This window comes from Carcharhinus amblyrhynchos, unplaced genomic scaffold, assembly GCF_965287045.1.
Source record: "Carcharhinus amblyrhynchos unplaced genomic scaffold, sCarAmb.v2.hapA scaffold_37, whole genome shotgun sequence".
Lineage (NCBI taxonomy): Eukaryota > Metazoa > Chordata > Chondrichthyes > Carcharhiniformes > Carcharhinidae > Carcharhinus > Carcharhinus amblyrhynchos.
In genome coordinates, this window is record NW_027649778.1 from 1698045 (window position 1) to 1718303 (window position 20259).

Consider the following 20259-nt stretch of genomic DNA (forward strand, 5'->3'; position numbering starts at 1 on the left):
TTGCCATTTCCTGGCCCATTCGCCCAGCCTATCTAGATCCTTCTGCAGACTCTCCACACCCTCCGCACAATTTGCCTTTCCCCCAATCTTGGTGTCATCAGCAAATTTCGACACCCTGCACTCGGTTCCCTCCTCCAGATCATCTATATAAATGGTAAATAGCTGAGGCCCCAGCACCGACCCCTGGGGCACCCCACTAGTCACCAACCGCCAATCCGAATAGCACCCATTGACCCCCACTCTCTGCCTCCTATTTGACAACCAATCCTCTATCCACGCTAACACCCTACCCCCAACTCCATGTCCCCTGACCTTCTGCAATAACCTCTTGTGAGGTACCTTGTCAAACGCCTTCTGAAAATCCAGAAAGACCACATCCACCGGCTCTCCTCTATCCACTGCCCTAGACACATCCTCATAGAACTCCAGTAAATTTGTCAGACACGACTTCCCTTTAATGAAACCGTGTTGCGTCTGCCCTATCAAGCAATTCCCTTCAAGATGCCTCGCAATTTCCTCCTTAATGACGGATTCCAACATTTTACCTACCACAGACGTTAAACTAACCGGCCTATAATTCCCCGCCTTTTGCCTGGCACCCTTCTTAAACAACGGCGTAACATTAGCCGTTTTCCAATCTTCCGGCACTTCCCCGGAATCCAGCGACGTCTGGAAAATAACCACCAAGGCATCCACTATAACCTCCGCCATTTCTTTCAGAACCCTCGGATGCATTCCATCCGGTCCTGGGGACTTGTCCACAATCAGCCCCTCCAGTCTGTCGAGCACCACCTCTCTAGTAACAGTAATGTCATTAAGACCCTCCAGTCCTACCACCTTTCCATCGCTAACACCCGGCAAATTATTCACGTCCTCCTCCGTGAAGACAGAAACAAAAAAGTTATTCAATACCTTAGCCATATCCCTATCCCCTACCACTAGCTCCCCTTTCTCATCCTCTAAAGGACCAACGTTCACCCTAGCCAGCCTCTTCCTTTTTATATATTTATAAAAACTCTTGCTATCCTTTTTTATATTAAGCGCTAGCCCAGCTTCATAGCTTCTCCTACCCTCCTTTATCAACTTCTTTGTCAATCTTTGTTGACATTTAAACCTTTCCCAATCCTCTTCTCGCCCACTGCTCTTAGCTACTCTAAATTCCTCCGCTTTTAATTTAACACTTTCCTTCACCTCCTTCGTTATCCACGGCTTATTACCTCTCCTCCTACTGTCCTTTTTGACCATCGGAATAAATTTCTGCTGAGCACCAAGAAAGATCTCCTTAAAGATCCTCCACTGCTCCTCAGCAGACCTACCTTCCAACGCGCTCCCCCAGTCCACATTCGCCAATTCTTCTCTCATCCTACCATACTCCCCTCTATTCAAACAAAGGACGCGTGTCCGGGAACCCACTTTCTCCTCCTCCATCTGCAACAGAAACTCCACCATGCAATGATCACTCTCTCCAAGAGGATCCTTCACCGCAAGGTCCCTAATTCTACCCGCCTCATTACATAGCACCAGATCCAAGATAGCTCGCTCCCTCGTCGGCTCCAACACACACTGTTCAAGGAAATTATCCCGGCAGCATTCCAAGAACTCCTCCTCGAGCCCACCTCGTCCAACATGGGTCGACCAATCAATATGCAGATTGAAATCTCCCATAACTACTGCCGTCCCATTCCTGCACGTCGCACTTATTTGCGCGTTAACAGCCCGCCCCACCTCCAGATCATTATTCGGGGGCCTATAGACGACACCCACCAGCGTCTTCCTCCCTTTGCTGTTCCTAATCTCCACCCACAACGATTCCACTTTCTGCTCTTTGGCTCCGATATCATCCCTTGCTACCACCTTGATACTATCCTTAATCAGCAGAGCTACGCCACCCCCTCTTTCCTCCTGCCTAACCTTCCTAAACACTTGATAGCCCCGTACATTCATCTCCCAGTCCCTGTCACCTTGCAGCCACGTCTCTGTAATGGCCACCAGATCGTATCCATTTGTGTCGATCTGCGCCACCAGCTCATCCACTTTATTCCGAATGCTTCGTGCATTCAGATAAAGCGCTTTCATCCCAGCCTTCACCTGGACCCTATTTGCCGTAACGCCACCAATTGGGACATCCTCGGCCTCTTCCCTTACCTGTACCCTATCCTTAACTTTAGACCTCGTAGCGTCACCTACCCTCGCACCCTCCCCCCCCCTAATTAGTTTAAAGCCCTGTCTACAGTCCTCTTTACTCGATTCGCCAACACTCTGGTCCCAGCACGGTTCAGACCCACCCCATCCCGCCCGAACAAGTCCCACCTACCCCAATACTGGTGCCAATGCCCCATAAATTCGAACCCATTCCTCCCACACCAATCCCTGAGCCACCCATTCACTTCCTTTATCCTGTCAACCCTACGCCCGTCTGCACTCAGTTCAGGCAGTAGCCCAGAGACGACCACCTTGTCGGTTCTACTTTTTAATTCCATTCCCAGCTTTTCATACTCCCTCCCCAGATCCTCAGTCCGCACTTTGCCTATGTCGCCGGCACCCACATGTACTACAACGACCGGGTTCTCACCCTCCCACTCCAGGTTCCTCTGCAGCCCAGCTGCGACATCCTGTACCCGAGCACCAGGCAGACAACACACCCTAGGTGGGGGTGAGCTGCCTGCTTGAATCGTCGTAGTCTAAATGGTGTAGGTACACCCACAGTGCTGTTAGGGAGGGAATTCCAGGATTTTGACCCAGTGACTGTGAAGGAACAGCCGATATATTTCCAAGTGGAGTGTGGGAGGAAACCCACACGGATATGGGGAGAACATGGAAATTCCACACGGACAGTTATCTCTTCTTCTAAGACTGATTGTCCATCTGTTCCTGAAATGTATCTATTGATCAGATACCCAATACTGAAACTAATTATTGCTTCACCATCCATCCCCGTTTTGTCTAATGACTGATTTTCCACCTTCTAATCACTCAAACTCTGAATTTGATACATACTCTACAAGATTCAATGCCAGTACAAGCTTGATATATATCACATGGGAAAGCTCACATTCTCCCTACCCCTCTCCATCAATGCTGGATGTCTTAGACCACAGATGATTTACTTTTGACCATCCAACATAGAATATCACTCAAGTCGAATAAAATGGATTGTAACCCTGACCTTAATGGATTTTCCTGCTTTTCAGGCACAACCTCAGCTGGGATTCTCCAATCTCGCTCCTGGCTGGTGTTCTCTGACCTCGCCCGAGGCTGGTATTCTCCAGTCTCGCTCCTGGTTGGGATTCTCCGGTCTCGCTGCAGTGAACGGAGTTTCGGCTGAGTGCCGAATTCTCCATTCCTGCATGCAGCAGGGGCAAATGAGATTGGAGAATTCCAGTCCTCAGCTCTGTACATTTTGATCTGATGGATTCTAGAGAGGTAAAGAGACTGGCTATAACAGTGTTATATTGAAACTTGTTTTATTCATTTATGGGACATGGATGTCGCTGGCTGGCCACCATTTATTGTTCATCTCTAGTTGGCCTTGGGAATCAACCACATTGTTGTGCCTCTGGAGTCACATGTAGGCCAGACAAGGTGAGGACAGCAGATTTCTTTACCTAAAGAATGTACAGTCATAAAGTCATAGAGGTTTACAGCTGGAAACAGGCCCTTCAGCCCAACTTGTCCATGCTGCCCTTTTCTTTAACAACACCAAAATTAATCCCAATTGTCTGCATTTGGTCCATATCCCTCTATACCCACCGTACCCATGTAACTGTCTAAATTCTTTTTAAAAGACAAAATTGTACCCGTCTCTACTACTACCTCTGACAGCTTGTTCCAGACACTCACCACCCTCTGTGTGAAAAAATTGCCCCTCTGGACCCTTTTGTATCTCTCCCCTCTCACCTTAAACCTCTGCCCTCTAGTTTTAGACTCCCCTACCTTTGGGAAAAGATATTGACTATCCAGCTGATCTGTGCCCCTCATTATTTTATAGACCTCTATAAGATCACCTCTCAGCCTCCTATGCTCCAGAGAAAAAAATTCCCAGTCTATCCAACGTCTCCTTATTACTCATACCATCAAGTCCCGATAGCATCCTAGCATCCTAGACATTAGTGAACCAGATGGGTTTTTCCAACAATGGTTTCATGGTTGTCAGTAGATTCTTAATTCCAGATATTTTTTATTGAATTCAAATTCCACCATCTGCTGTTGAGGAATTTGAACCCAAGTCCCCTGAACATTAGTTGAGTTTCTTGGTTAATAGACTAGCGATAATACCACTAGGCTATTGGTGAGCATAAAGCTGCCACCTCCTGGTGGGTCAATGGCCTTCGGGATAGGGGGCAAGAACAATTAGTGGGATCTGTTTCAAAGGCATTAAATGGAGAAAACTAAATGTAAGACAGAGAAATTGTGGGCAGCACGGTAGCACAGTGGTTAGCACTGCTGCTTCACAGTTACAGGGTCCTGGGTTTGATTCCCGGCTCAGGTCACTGTCTGCGTGGAGTTTGCACATTCTCCTTGTGCCTGCGTGGGTTTCCCCCGGGTGGTCCGATTTCCTCCCACAGTCCAAAGATGTGCGGGTCAGGTTGATTGGCCATGCTAAGAAATTGCCCCTTAGTGTCCAGGGATGCGTAGGTTAGAGGGAATAGTGGGTATAATATAGAGGTAGGGCCTGGGTGAGATTGTGTTCGGTGCAGACTCGATGGGCTGAAGGGCCTTTCTCTGCACTGTAGGGTTCTATGATTCTATGAAATGAATAACGGAGATAACAGGGAGACAGAGAACAAAGAACAGAGAATAGTACAACACAGGAACAGGCCCTTCGGCCCACCAAAGCCTGCACCAATCATGTTGTCCTACCTAGACCAACCGCCTGTATCCCTCTATTCCTCGCCCATTCATGTGTCTATCCAGATAAGTCTTTAATGTGGCAAATGTATCTGCCTCAACCACCTCACTTCATTCCAGGCCCCCATCACCCTCTGTAAAAAACTTGCCCTGCACATCTCCGTTTGCAACTGTACAAAACTCTGGTGTGGCCGCACTTGGAGTATTGCGTACAGTTCTGGTCGCCACATTATAGGAAGGATGTGGAAGCATTGGAAAGGGTGCAGAGGAGGTTTACCAGGATGTTGCCTGGTATGGTGGGAAGGTCTTATGAAGAAAGGCTGAGGGACTTGAGGCTGTTTTCGTTAGAGAGAAGAAGGTTAAGAGGTGACTTAGTAGAGGCATACAAGATGATCAGAGGATTAGATAGGGTGGACAGTGAGAGCCTTTTTCCTCGGATGAAGATGGCAAGCACAAGGCGAAATAGCTTTAAATTGAGGGGTGATAGATATAAGACAGATGTCAGAGGTAGTAAGGGTGTGGAATGCCCTGCCTGCAACAGTTGTGGACTCGCCAACATTAAAGGCATTTAAATGGTCATTGGATAAACATATGGATGATATTGGAATAGTGTAGGTTAGATGGGCTTTAGATTGGTTTCACAGATTGGCACAACATCGAGGGCCGAAGGGTCTGTACTGCGCTGTAATGTTCTATGTTCTATGAACCTCTCCCCCCCCTCACCTTGAACATGTGCCCCCCAATGTAAACATCATTTCTGTCCTGGGAAAAAGCTCCCCACTGTTCACCCTATCCATATCCTTCAAAATTTTATAAACGTCTGTCAGGTCGCCCCTCATCCTCCATCTTCCCAGGGAGAACAATCCCAGTTTATTCAATCTCTCCTCATAGCCAATACCCTCCTTACCAGGCAACATCCTGGTAAACCTTTTCTGTACTCCCTCCAAAGCCTCCATGTCCTTCTGGCCAGAATCAGACACAGTATTCCAAATGTGGCCTAACCAACCAATATAATTTGCTAACTTTTATGCTCGATGCCCCGTCCAATGAAGACAAGCATGCTTTCATCACCACCTTTTCAACCTGTGCTGCCACTTTAATGGTCATCTGTAGATGATTAGGGGTGACTAACTCGGGGCAAAGTACACGATAAACTGTCAGTCACTGGATACGGCTAATGGAACTGACCTGAAAGGGAAACTCAGAATGAATTAAAGTCTCAGGTAACTAAACCATAACAAATAGCTTCTCAAAGCTTTGATGCTTAAAAGGCAACATGTAACAGTGTTAGTCTCTGGGATTCTGACACTTGGGTTTAACATTACCTGAGGGTCCATTTCAATGTGAAGAGGTATGGACAACATACATGCGAGCACGTTGTTTAAACTGAAATCGAGTAGAAAAACTGAGAGTGCAGATCGAAAGTGAACAAGCCTCAAGCAACGGACGACATTTTCTTTAATCTCCACAGAATTCTCCAATGTGGCGGGGCCCAGACAAAACCTTCCCAGTTATTGAAAACAGAAAACACTGGAAATATTCAGGATGGGGCAGCTTTGTGGATAGAGAAACAGAGTTAATGATTCAGATCCAGGGGCTTTCCGCAGAATGGTGACCTTGTTCGTTCACGTCTGTTACAAAAGAATTGGAGGATGGTCCAGAGATTTTATTTTTTAAAAGAGTAACAAACCGCAAATTCTGGAATTCCAAAATAAAAAAAAACTCTCAGAATGTCAACGGTGTTTGAAAGAGAGAGAAAAAAAAAATCAACACAGCACAGGAACAGACCCTTCAGTCCAGCAAACCTGCGCCAATTCCTAATGCTTATTTAGACACACTATTTATTCACCATTCGCATTTTCTATCCCTCTGTTCACCTCCCACCTATCAAGATGCACCTTGAATGTTGCTAATGTGCCTGCTTCCGCCACTGGCAGCATGTTCCCCACATCCACCACCAAACCTTTCCCCACACATCACCCCTATACTAACCCCCTCTCACCTTGAGCCTGTGCCCCTCCGTGTAATTGACACTTCCACCCTGGGAAAAAGCCCCTGGCTATCTGCCCTCTCTGTGCCTCTCATCATTTTGTAGACCTCTATCAGCTCACTCCTCCATCTTTCCAGTGAAAACCATCCAAGTTTACCCATAGCCAACACCCTCGAGACCAGGCAACAACCCGGTGAACCACCTTTTGCACTCTCTCCAAAGAACCCAAGCCCATCTGGTAGTGTGGCAACTGGAACTGCATGCAATATTCCAAATATGGCCTAACCAAGGTAGCTGTAACATAACTTGCCAACTTTTATACTCAGTGCCCAGAATGGTGAAGGCAAGCATGCCATATGCCTTCTTGACCCACTTTATCCAAACTGTGTTGCCACTTTCAAGGATCTGTGAACCTGCACACCCAGATCTCTCTGTATGTTAATAGAAACATAGAAACATAGAACATTACAGCACAGTACAGGCCCTTGGGCCCTCAATGTTGTGCCGAGCTATGTCCAATCCCAAAATCAAGCTATCCCACTCCCTATCATTCTGGAGTGCTCCATGTGCCTATCCAATAACCGCTTGAAAGTTCCTAAAGTGTCCGACTCCACTATCACAGCAGGCAGTCTATTCCACATCCCAACCACTCTCTGAGTGAAGAATCTACCTCGGACATCCCTCCTATATCTCCCACCATGAACCTTATAGTTATGCCCCCTAGTAACAGCTACATCCACCCGAGGAAATAGTCTCTGCACGTCCACTCTATCAATCCCTCTCATCATCTTATAAACCTCTATTAAGTCGCCTCTCATCCTCCTCCACTCTAAAGAGAAAAGTCCCAGCTCCCTCAACCTTTCCTCATAAGACCTACCCTCCAAACCAGGCAGCATCCTGGTAAATCTCCTCTGCACTCTCTCCAATGCTTCCACATCCTTCTTATAGTGAGGTGACCAGAACTGAACACAATATTCCAAATGTGGTCTCACCAAGGTCCTGTATAGTTGCAGCATAACCCCACGGCTCTTAAACTCAAACCCCCTGTTAATAAACGCTAACACACTATAAGCCTTCTTCACGGCTCTATCCACTTGAGTGGCAACCTTCAGAGATCTGTGGATATGAACCCCAAGATCTCTCTGTTCCTCTACATTCCTCAGAACCCTGCCGTTGACCCTGTAATCTGCATTCAAGTTTGTCCTACCAAAATGAATCACCTCGCACTTATCAGGGTTAAACTCCATCTGCTACTTTTCGGCCCAGCTCTGCATCCTATCAATGTCTCTTTGCAGCCTGCAAGAGCCCTCCACCTCATCCACTACTCCACCAATCTTGGTGTCATCAGCAAATTTTCTAACCCATCATTCAGCTCCCTCTTCCAAGTCATTGGTAAAAATCACAAGCAGCAGAGGACCCAGCACTGACCCCTGTGGTTCACCACTGGTAACTGGCCTCCAGTCTGAAAATTTTCCCTCCACCACCACCCTCAGTCTTCTATGAGACAGCCAGTTACTTATCCAATCGGCCAAATTTCCTTCTATCCCACACATCCTTATCTTCTTCATGACCCTAAGCCTACCATGGGGAACCTTATCAAACACCTTACTAAAATCCATGTATACAACGTCAACTGCTCTACCTTTGTCCACACACTTAGTTACCTTCACAAAGAATTCAATCAAATTTGTGAGGCAGGACTTACCCCTCACGAAACTGTCTTGACAATCCCGGATTAAACTGAATCTTTCCAAATGGTCATAAATCCTATCTCTCAGGACCCTTTCCATTAACTTACTGACCACTGAAGTAAGACTAACCGGCCTATAATTACCAGGGTCATTCCTATTTCCTTTCTTGAAGAGAGGAACAACATTCGCCACTCTCTAGTCCTCTGGCACTATCCCTGTGGACAGTGAGGACCCAAAGATCAAAGCTAAAGGCTCTGCAATCTCATCCCTTGCCTCCCAAAGTTTCCTAGGGTGTATCCCATTTGGCACGGGGGACTTTTCCACCCTGAGGTTTTTTTTTAAATTTCTAATACATCTTCCCTCAGAACATCTACCTCCTCCATCCTATCAGGCTGTATCACACTCTTATCCTCAAAAACATGGCCCCTCTCCTTAGTGAACCCTGAAGAAAAGTATTCATTCAATGCCTCACTTATCTCTTCTGACTCCCACTACTATCCTTGACTGGCCCTATCCCCACCCTGGTCATTGTTTTATTTCTCACATAAGAGTAAAAAGCCTTGGGGTTTTCTTTTATCTGACCTACCAAGGACTTCTCATACCCCCTCCCAGCTCTCCTAAGCCCTTTCTTTAACTCATTCCTTGCTACCTTGTAACCCTGAAACGACCCAACTGAACCTTGTTTTTTCAGCCTTACATACGCTTCCTTTTTCCCCCCCGCTCAGTGTCCAACGTGGAATACTTGTTGCTGAGGGGAGCCACAGGGGGTCCCCACACTGGCTGCTTCCTCCCAGCCCCTCTCACTGTCACCCATCTATTTTCATATCTCGGAGTCTCCAAATCCCTGAATCTTTTATCTCTGATCACCTCTGCCTCCCGAATGATCCGAAGTTCATCCGGCTCCAGCTCCAGTTCCCTAAGGCGGTTTTTGAGGAGCTGGAGATGGGTGCCCTTCCCACAGGTGAGATCAGCAGGGACACTGACAGCATCCCTCACCTCAAACATCCCACAGGAGGAAGATTGCACTGCCTTTCACTGCCATTCCCTCCAGATAAAAAGAAAGAAAGATCTTGCCTGATATTCCCTCACCCCCTTAGATTAGAGGAATAAGTGAGATAAGAAGAAAGCTTACCTGCTCTCACTCCAAGTCTTTTATTTTTGGTTAGAGGAGGGGGGAGGGGAGACTCTAGAAGTTTATTGGGGAAAAAAACCTTCCCAGGGGTCACTGGGGCCTACTTCCTGTTTTACACTCCCAGTTTAGAAAAAAAACCTCCAAGAAAAGTAAGGTAAAAATCCCTCTTCCCGACAAGCTCTCTGCACAGAATCTCCACTCCAACTGCCCCTCTGGAAACAATGAGGTTGAACCCTCTGAGGTGAGTACCTTTTAAAGAGAAAAAAAACCTTCCAAGATGTCACTGGGGCCTACTTCCGGTTTTACACTCCCAGTTTAGAGAAAAAAACTCCAAAAAAAGTAAGGTAAAAATCCCTCTTACCGACAAGCTCTCTGCACTGAATCTCCACTCAAACTGCTTTCCTGGAAACAATGTTTGTAAGTTTTCTGCCATTTACAGTATAATTCACGCTGAAATTTGATCCTCCAAAATGCATCACTTTGCATTTGTCCAGATTAAACTCCACCTGCCATTTCTGTGCCTGAGTGTCCAATCTATTGATATCCTGTTGTATCCTCCGACAATCCCCGGCATTATCAGCAACTCCACCAATTTTTTTGTATCATCCACAAACTTACTAATCAGACCACCCACATTTTCCTCCAGATTTAATATACTTCAAACAAGAGAGGTCCCAGCACGGATCGCTGTAGATCAGCAGTAGCTACAGATCTCCATTCTGAAAGCCACCCTTCCAGCCTTACTCTCTGTCTTTTATAACCAAGCCAGTACTGTATCCATCTTACCAGCTCACCCCAGATCCCAACAGACTTCACCTTTTGTACCAGTTGGCCATGAGGGACTTTGTCAAATGCTTTACTAAAGTCCATGTAGACAACATCCACTGCCTTTCCCTCATCAATCATTATTGTCACCTCCTCAGAAAACCCTATCAAGTTGGTGAGATTTGACCTTCACTGTCACTAACAAGTCCAAATGTGAATAAATCCTATATCTCAGAATCCTCTCCAACAGTTTCCCCACCGTTCATGTCAGGGTCACTGGCCTGTGATTGCCTCATTATCTCTGTTTCCCTTCTTAGACAAGGGAACAACATTGGCTGTTCTTCAGTCCTCTGGAACCTCTCCTGTGGCCAAAGAGGATGTGAAGGTTTCTGTTAAGGTCCTAGCTATCTCCTCCTTTGACTCCTACAGTATTCTGTTTCAGTTTAGAATGAACCCTAAGCCTCAGATTTACTGAAGTAAATCGCGAATGGGAGGCACTCGCGTTAGCCGGAATACAGGAGGGTAAGAGGTGTTCAAATTGTAGAGGGATCTGTAATTTCAGAATGTCTGTTCCCACTTTTCTGAAATGCAGTAATGGGAATGGATTTCAGGATCTCACCAAAAGAACAAGATGGATGGAGGGGGTGTCAGATTGGCAGATTTTTGAAAAGACTTATCAGAATCGCTTGAGGCAAGACAACACAAAACATTTAAGGAAGATGTTTGAAAAATAAACCTTGCGAAAGGCATGGAGAATGGGCAGGAAGATCACTTTTACAGAGGGCTAGCATAGGCCTGCTGGGCCGAATGGACTTATCTGCGAGGAAAAGGAAGATCTGTATCTATGTAGCTCCTTTCGTGGCCTCAGGACGTACCGTTGCACTTTATGCCAATGAGTTTCAGTCACTGTTGCATTGTGGGAAACATTGCAGCCAATTTTTGCATAGCAAGCTCCCACAATCTTCAATGAGTTAATGTTGGTCAGAGAACCGAGGATAACTCCAGCACCCTCCTCTTCAAAATAGTGATATAGAATCTTCTACATCCACCTCAGAGGGCGGATATCAGATCAGCATCTTGTACACAATGTAGCACCTCTGACAATGTAGCACCTGCTCGGCACAGCACAGATTTTGTGCTCTAATGGTGAAATTAACCCACAACTTTCTGACACAGAGACAAGTGTTCTGGCCACCAAACTCCAGCTGAGGGTATAATAAAACCATACGCAAGCAGGTTAAAGTTAAAGATTATTTATTTGTCACAAGTAAGGCTTACATTAACACTGCAATGAAGTTACTGTGAAATTCCCCTAGTCGCCACACTCCGGCGCCTGTTCGGGTCAATGCACCCTAACCAGCACGTCTTTCAGACGCCAAATTCAAGTGTGTTAGCCAATGACGAGTCATAGAGGTTTACAGCATGGAAACAAACCCTTCGGCCCAACTTGTCCATGCTGCCCAGTTTTTCAAACACTAAGCTAGTCCCAATTGCCTGCGTTTGGCCCATATCCCTCTATACCCATCGTACCCATGTAACTGTCTAAATGATTTTTAAAAGACAAAATTGTACCTGCCTCTACCACTACCTCTGGCAGCTTGTTCCAGACACTCACCACCCTCTGTGTGAAAAAATTGCCCCTCTGGACACTTTTGTATCTCTCCCCTCTCACCTTAAACCTACGCCCTCTAGTTTCAGACTCATTACCTTTGGGAAAAGATATTGACTATCTAGCTGATCTGTGCCCCTCATTATTTTATAGATCTCTATAAGATCACCCCTCAGTCTCCAACATTCCAGGGAAAAAAGTCCCAGACTATCCAGCCTCTCCTTATAACTCAAACCATTAAGTCCCAGTAGCATCCTAGTAAATCTTTTTTGTACTCTTTCCAGTTTAATAATATCCTTTCTATAATAGGGTGACCAGAATTGCACACAATATTCCAAGTGTAGCCTTACTAATATCCTTTTCAACTTCAACAAGATGTCCCAACTCATGTATTCAATGTTCTGACCAGTGAAACCAAGCATGCTGAATGCCTTCTTCACCACTCTGTCCACCTGTGACTCCACTTTCAAGGAGCTATGAACCCCAAGATCTCTTTGTTCTGTAACTCTCCACAATGCCCTACCATTAACTGATTAAGTCCTGCCTCTGGTTCGATCTACCAAAATCCATCACTTCGCATTTGTCTAAATTAAACTCCACCTGCCATTCGTCAGCCCACTGGCCCAATTGATCAAGATCCCATTGCAATCCGAGATAATCTTCTTCACTGTCCACTATGTCACCAATCTTGGTGTCATCCGCAAACTTGCTAACCATGCCTCCTATATTCTCATCCAAATCATTAATATAAATGACAAATAACAGAGAACGCAGCAGCGATTCCTGAGGCACATCAGCATAGAGTCACGAGAATGACTTGCTTTCTCCCCCTTATCTTTTCCTTCATCACACAGTCTATAGTTCCTGGTTTCACATCACACTTACTGATGCAGTGACCAATGTGGTGGATGGAGTGACAATGATTATGATTGCTGTTGCATCTTTTTTATTTACACATCGATCATGGGTCTCACTGGCTGGGCCAGCATTTATTGCCCATTCCTATTTGCCCTTGGACTGAGTGTCTCACTTGACCATTTTGTTTTAAAGTTTATTTATTCGTGTCACAAGTAAGCCTACATTAACGCTGGAAAGAAGTTACTGTGAAAATCCCCTAGTCGCCACACTCTGGCACTTGTTCAGGTACACTGAGGGAGAGCTTGGTGTGGCCAATCCACCGAACCAGCATGCCTTTCAGACTGTGGGAAGAAACTGGAGCAGCCAGAGGAAACCCACGCAGACGTGGGGAGAATATGCAGACTCTGCACAGACAGTGATCCAAGCCAGGAATCGAACCTGGGTCCCTGTGAGGCAGCAGTGATGACCACTATGTCACCCTTCAGAGGAATGTCGAGTATCAGCCACATTGCTGTGGCTCTGGAGTCACATGTAGGCCAGACTGGGTAAGTGCAGCAGATTTCCTTCCCTAAAGGACATTGGTGAACCAGATGGGTTTTTCTAACAACGGTTTCATGGTCATCAGTAGATTCTTAATTCCAGATATTTTTTATTGAATTCAAATTCCACCATTTGCCGTGGCAGGATTTGAACCCAGGTCCCCAGAACACTAGCTGAGTTTCTAGGTTAATAGTGTAGCGATAGTACCACTAGGCCATCACATATGGTTCATCAAATCATAGAATCCCTACAATGCAGAAGGAGGCCATTCTGCCCATCAAGTCTGCACTGACAATCATCCCCCCCCAGGCCTCGTTCCTATAAACCCACATATTTACCCTGCTAATCCCTCTGACCCTTCGGGGTAATTTAGCATGGCCAATCCACCTGCACATCTTTGGAGTGTGGGAGGAAACCAGACCACCCGGAGGAAACCCGCACAGACACAGGCGGAATGTGCAACCTCTACAAAGGCTGGAATCAAACCTAGGTCCCTGGTGCTGTGAGGCAGCAGTGCTAACCACAGTGCCACCTTGTCACTCTTCAGAGGGCAGTTGAGAGTAAACCACATTGCTGTGGCTCTGGGGTTATGTGTAGGCCAGACTGGGTAAGGACATAGAACATAGAACATAGAACATAGAACACTACAGCGCAGAACAGGCCCTTCGGCCCACGATGTTGCGCCGACCAGTTTTTTGAAAAAAAAACACTGACCCACTAATCTAAACCAATCCCTTTTCGTCCATAAACCTATCCATAGATCTCTTAAACGCCCCCAAACTAGGCGCATTTACAACCGCAGCAGGCAGGGCATCCCAATCCCTCACCACCCTCTGGGTAAAGAACCTACCCCTGACATCCGTCCTATAACTACCACCCCTTAATTTAAAGCCATGCCCCCTCGTGCTAGCTTTCTCCATCCGAGGAAAAAGGCTATCACTATCCACCCTATCTAAACCTCTAATCATCTTATATGTTTCAATAAGATCCCCTCTTAGCCTCCTTCTTTCCAGCGAAAACAACCCCAAATCCCTCAGTCTCTCCTCATAGGACCTCCCCTCCATACCAGGCAACATCCCGGTAAACCTCCTCTGCACCGTCTCCAAAGCCTCCACGTCCTTCCTGTAATGTGGGGACCAGAACTGCACACAGTACTCCAAGTGCGGCCGCACCAGAGTTGTGTACAGTTGCAACAGGACGGCAGATTTCCTTCCCTAAAGGACATTAGTGAACCAGATGGGCTTTTCTGACAATGGTTTCATGGTCATCAGTAGATTCTTTATCCAGGCATTATTGAATTTGAATTCTACCATCTGCCATGGTGGGATTCGAACCCAGGACCCCAGAACACTAACTGAGTTTCTGGATTAATAGCCTAGCGATGATACCACTAGACCATTGCATGAGGATGTGAAATCTAATGGCATTTTGTTGAGGCTGATGGCTGGCGGAGGTTCGGGAGAGTTGTGGACGGTGCAGGCTCGATGGGCCAAATGGCCTCCTTCTGCACTGTAGGGATTCCACAATTCTATGAGAGGACAGACAGCCTGATCTTAGACCAAGTCTGTTCCGGTGTGACCTACTGTGAGACGCCCTGTGTGTCAAGCACTCACCATTTACCTCCCAGCTCCATGAGCTGATGGGCAGTGAGGGGAAAATAAACACAGCGTAAAAGACTTGTCTTTATTTAAAGCATCTCTGAAAAAAAAAATGAACCGCCCCTCACACGTTATTAATTACCGTGGCGGTTATATTGGCAAACGCACCAGCAGTTAATTTGCAATCAGATCTCCCCTGCTTCTGTAATGTGGGTAACCAACTAATGTATTCTTGTAATTTTCAATCAGTACCATGGGAATTTCTTTGAGATTCAGCTGAACAACCTTGTACTCAGGATCACTGCTGAGAGTTCACCGCCTCGGCATTGTAGAACGGATCAGCCCAAATTGCTGGCGCGGGTCCTGGAGTGGGGATTGAACCCACGAGAAGTTAGCGCGCTGTTAGATCAAAGGACTGTGTGGCGGGGAAAGAAAACCAGGCCCTCGGTCTCCTTCAGAAAATCGACGCGGTGCATCAACAAAGCACCCGAGGTGGGATTTCTCCCTTCACTGCAGAGTTGGATATAAGGCGAGCGTGGAGAGAATTTCAATGAGGCAGGCATAGCTGTGACACAGGCAGTGGGAAGCTCAGGAAGTGCTCGCGCTCATTTATAACCTGGTTGAGATCCAGCAAAGCTATCCAGCTCTCTCTCCTGCTGCAGGGCTTCCCTAAGGAAATGTGTCAAAGGTTTTGGACATATGTAGGGGAAAATAAGGCCTGGAGCCTTTCCCCGCCACACAGTCAAATCCACACAGAGCTGGAAGGTATTGCTGGAAGTGTCGGCGTTTAAAAGCATGAGTGTTAGATGTAAAATCGAGATCTAATTCCCCAAAAATATTCAGCTGAGGCTTCACCTTTCTTTTATTTATTGAGAACAACCCTCGTACTCTGCAGGGTTCTTACCTCTGCTCACTCTCCCTCCCGATGACGTTATTTTGTCATGGTTTGCCGCCTCGGCATTTTCCGTCCAAATTTCATTCTGTCCCTTCCTCTGTCACGCTGATTGTCCAATCTGCTTTTTTCTTCAAAAAGTATATTGTTAGAAAATGAGATTTCCTCCGGAACTAAGATCTGAGTCAGCGTCTAAACCGTACCAAAAAAAAGATCCAAAGCACAAAGTATTATTCAATTTGGCATCTTCATTAAAAGCCTTCACTTGAAGGCCTCAACATTTCTCACAAGCCTCTGTCTGTGGCTCCGGACAAGGAGTTTGGATCATGCAATGCGGGGCAAAGTTCTCCAGCCGCGCTGGTCTAAAAGTCGGAAATTCCCACCCAATTGTCAATAACATTTTGTGTCTTCCGCAACCCGCCCATTAAAATTCCAGTGGCGAACAGGATGGGAGAATTCCGGCTGTGATAAATGAGTTATGTATAATTTTATGGGATGCTTCTGTCCTTCAAGCAAGTCAGCTGATCAATATTGTTACATAGAACATAGAACACTGCAGCACAAACAGGCCCTTCGGCCCACAAGTTGCTCCAATCATATCCATACCTACCAGGCCTATCTATAACTCTCAATCCCATAAATCACACATACTCATCCAGAAGTCTCTTAAAAGACCCCAGCGAGTTTGCCTCTACCACCACCGACGGCAGCCGATTCCACTCACTCACCACCCTCTGAGTGAAAAACTTTCCCCTAACATCTCCTCTGTACCTGCTCCCCAGCACCTTAAAGCTGTGTCCTCTCGTAGCGACCATTTCAGCCCTGGGAAATAGCCTCCGAGAATCACCCTATCTATTCCTCTCAACATTTTATAAACCTGTATCAGGTCTCCTCTCAACCTTCGTCTCTCCAGGGAGAAGAGACCCAGCTCCCTCAACCTATCTTCATAAGGCATGCCTCCCAATCCAGGCAACATCCTTGTAAATCTCCTCTGCACCCTCTCATAGCTTCCACATCCTTCTTGTAGTGAGGCGACCAGAACTGCACACAGTACTCTAAGTGGGGTCTGACAAGGGTCTTACAAAATTGCAGCATTACCTTAGGTGTTCTCCAAGTTCTGGCAATGATTTCATCCTTCTTCAAGCCACTCGGAAAAGGAACACATTTCCAAAAGGTTAATTCCTGTGAAATTTGTATCGGGCGTGGGTAAAGAGAATGTGTCAATGTTGGTGCGGGGGTGGCAAAATGGCAGTCTTATAGTTTCACTGCGTTTTCCACTTTGGGGACCCAAGACAGCGAGAGGAGAGGGGGTAGAGACGGAGGAGAGGAGAATGGGAGAGTTTGAGGGAGACAAAATTTCTTAATGGCGTTTAGCAATCATGCTTCCGTGTTTTAACCTCTGCTGCCTCACCGCGCCAGGGACGCGGGTTCGATTCTGGCCTCAGGCCACTGCCTGTGTGGAGTTTGTATGTTTTCCCGTGTCTGCATGGGTTTCCTCCGAGTGCTCCAGTTTCCTCCCGCAGATATGCAGGTTAGGTGGATTGGCCATGCTATATTGCCCCTTAGTGTCCAAAGACATGTAGGTTAGTGGATTGGTTATGCCAAATTGCCCTTTAGTGTTCAAAGATGTGTAGGTTAGGTGGATTGGCCATGGGAAATTACCCCTTAGTGTTCAAAGGTGTGCAGGTCGGGTAGATTGGCCATGCTAAATTGTTCTTTAGTGTCCAAAAATGGGTGGTTTAGGTGGTTTGATGATGCCAGATTTCCTCTTAGTGTCAGAGGAATTAGCAGGATAAATACATGAGGCTACAGCAATGAAGACTTGGTGGGATAGTTTGAGCTGGCTCGCGGGGCTGAATGGCCTACTCCTGCACTTCTTATGAGATTGAAGGTGCAGAAGTTGGTGTCAGATTGTCCAGTGGGGTCCAGTGGGGGGACAGGGGCCGAGGGGGAAGTGGTGGTGGGCAGGATGTTGGTGAGTGGGAGGGAGGGGGGGGCGGGTAGTTCAGTTATGTTTCCCAGTCGTCAACATGGGCCAGGAAGTTGTCTGGAGTGGATACTCAGGGTGAGGGGGAGTTGGAACTGGGATGATCGAAACTTGTGGAAAGGAGGCTTCCGAGGAAGACACAGGGACAAGCTACAGTGAGGATGGAAAATGACCCGAGCGTGAGTCAGTGCTTTCCAGAGAGGCACGAAAATCGTTACCAAAAGGGCTGATAATTCTTCCTATCTCATTACTGAAAGGGGAATTATTCCGCTTTGAATTTCCTGCCAAATTAGATTTCAATGCATTGTGTAATAAAAGGTTTCACAAAGTGTTCAGGATTACAGAGGGGTCACAGCTAATTATTATTTTTTGTTTTTCTAAATCGTCATTCTAATTCAAAGAATGCGTTTTGACTGGTTTTTTTTTGTGTGCAGCTCCCACTCGCTCTTAATGAGGTCACTTTTATGTGTAAATTGGAGAGGATTAAACAGAAGATGTGAAATTACTGAAGCAGATTATGTAATATAAATGTAGCAATGGGGGCCTGCTAATTACTCACCACTCACCAGGGATTTCAGATCTGACCAGTTCCACTGCTCCAAAGGTTGAAAGTCAATGCTATTGATATTGATATTGTTTTGCAAGGGAAGAGATTGGTGCAAAAGGGTTGCCTGCTCCATGTGTTTTCAGGTGTGCATGTTCGACTGGATCGAAAAATGTTTATTTCCCGGTGAGATCCCCAATGAGCTCCCGGGATAGAGGCCTGATCAACCATAGACTGTGAGACAGAGGAGCAGAATAAGGCCACTCGGCCCATCGAGTCTGCTCTGCCATCCAATCATGGCTGATATTTTTCTCATCCCCATTCTCTTGCCTTTTCCTTTGACCCCCTTAATAATCAAGAGCCTATCTGTAATAACTCCACGGAGGCGAAAGTCCCGTCACCAAGTTACTTTATTTACACCATGTATCTGGACACAGCCAGCTCTCCAGTTGCTCCCTGCTGAATGCAGGCAGGGAGTCTGACACACCTGCTTTAAATAGGGAGCATGAGGCTCCCTGATTTAACCCTCAGTTAGGACTCACCAACTATCTCTTTTAAGGAGACTACTGCAGCTGGTATTCCCAGGCAGTTTCCCATCCAAGTGCTATCCAGACCTGAGTCTGCTTAGTTTCCGAGAACAGATGAGATCGGGCATTTTCAGACTAGTATAGGATTCATCAGGTAGTTCATACTCTTGCAAGCCCGCACCATTAGCCATCACCACACTATCTATCTCTGCCTTAGAAACACTCAATGACCCGGCCTCCACAGCAGCAGAGTTCCACAAATTCCCCACTCTCTGGCTGAAGAAATTCCTCCTCATCTCTGTTTTAAAGGATTGTCCCTTTAGCCTGAGGTTGTGCCCTCTGGTTCTAGTTTTTCCTACTAGTGGAAACATCCTCTCCACATCCACTCTATCCAGGGCCTCGCAGTATCCTGTAAGTTTCAATAAGATCCCCCCCTCATCCTTCTAAACTCCAACAAGTACAGACCCAGAGTCCTCAACCGTTCCTCGTACAACAAGCTCTTCATTCCAGGGATCATTCTTGTGAACCTCCTCTGGACCCTTTCCAAGGCCAGCACATCCTTCCTTAGATACAGGGCCCAAAACTGCTCACAATATTCCAAATGGGGTCTGACCAGAGCCTTATCCAGCCTCAGAAGTACATCCCTGCTCTTGTATTCTAGCCCTCTCCACATGAATGCTAACATTGCATTTGCCTTCCTACCTGCCGACTGAACCTGCACGTTAACCTTAAGAGAATCTTGAACAGTGATTCCCGAGTCCCTTTGTGTTTCTGATTTCCGAAGCATTTTCCCAATTAGAAAATAGTCTCTGCCTCCATTCCTCATTCCAAAGTGTATAACCTCACACTTTTCCACATTGTATTCCATCTGCCACTTCTTTGCCCACTCTCCTAACCTGTCCAAGTCCTTCTGTAGCCCACCCCACCCCCGCTTCCTCAATACATCCTATCCCTCTACATATCTTTGTATCAACGTTCTGGTGCAGTAAGACTGGAAGAAAGTATTTGGTGATTCTCACACGGCACGATAAGAGAGCCCAAGCTTAACTTCGGAAAAAGCGAAGCACGTTGGAAACACTCATCAGGTCAGGCAGCATCTGTGAAGAGGCAACAATTTAGTTTTATTCACGGGACACGGGTGTCGCTAGCTGGGCCAGCATTTATTGCCCATCCCTAGTTGTCCTTGGAGGGCAGTTGAGAGTCAACCACATTGCTGTGGCTCTGGAATCACATGTAGGCCAGACCAGGTAAGGACAGCAGATTTCCTTCCCTAAAGGG

At 46.6% G+C, this 20259-nt stretch overlaps 1 pseudogene; it reads right to left on the bottom strand.

Annotated features, from left to right (window-relative positions):
- Positions 1–19014: 19014 nt before the first annotated feature.
- Positions 19015–19133, bottom strand: LOC145362292 (5S ribosomal RNA; annotated as a pseudogene).
- Between the last annotated feature and the right edge of the window lie 1126 nt (positions 19134–20259).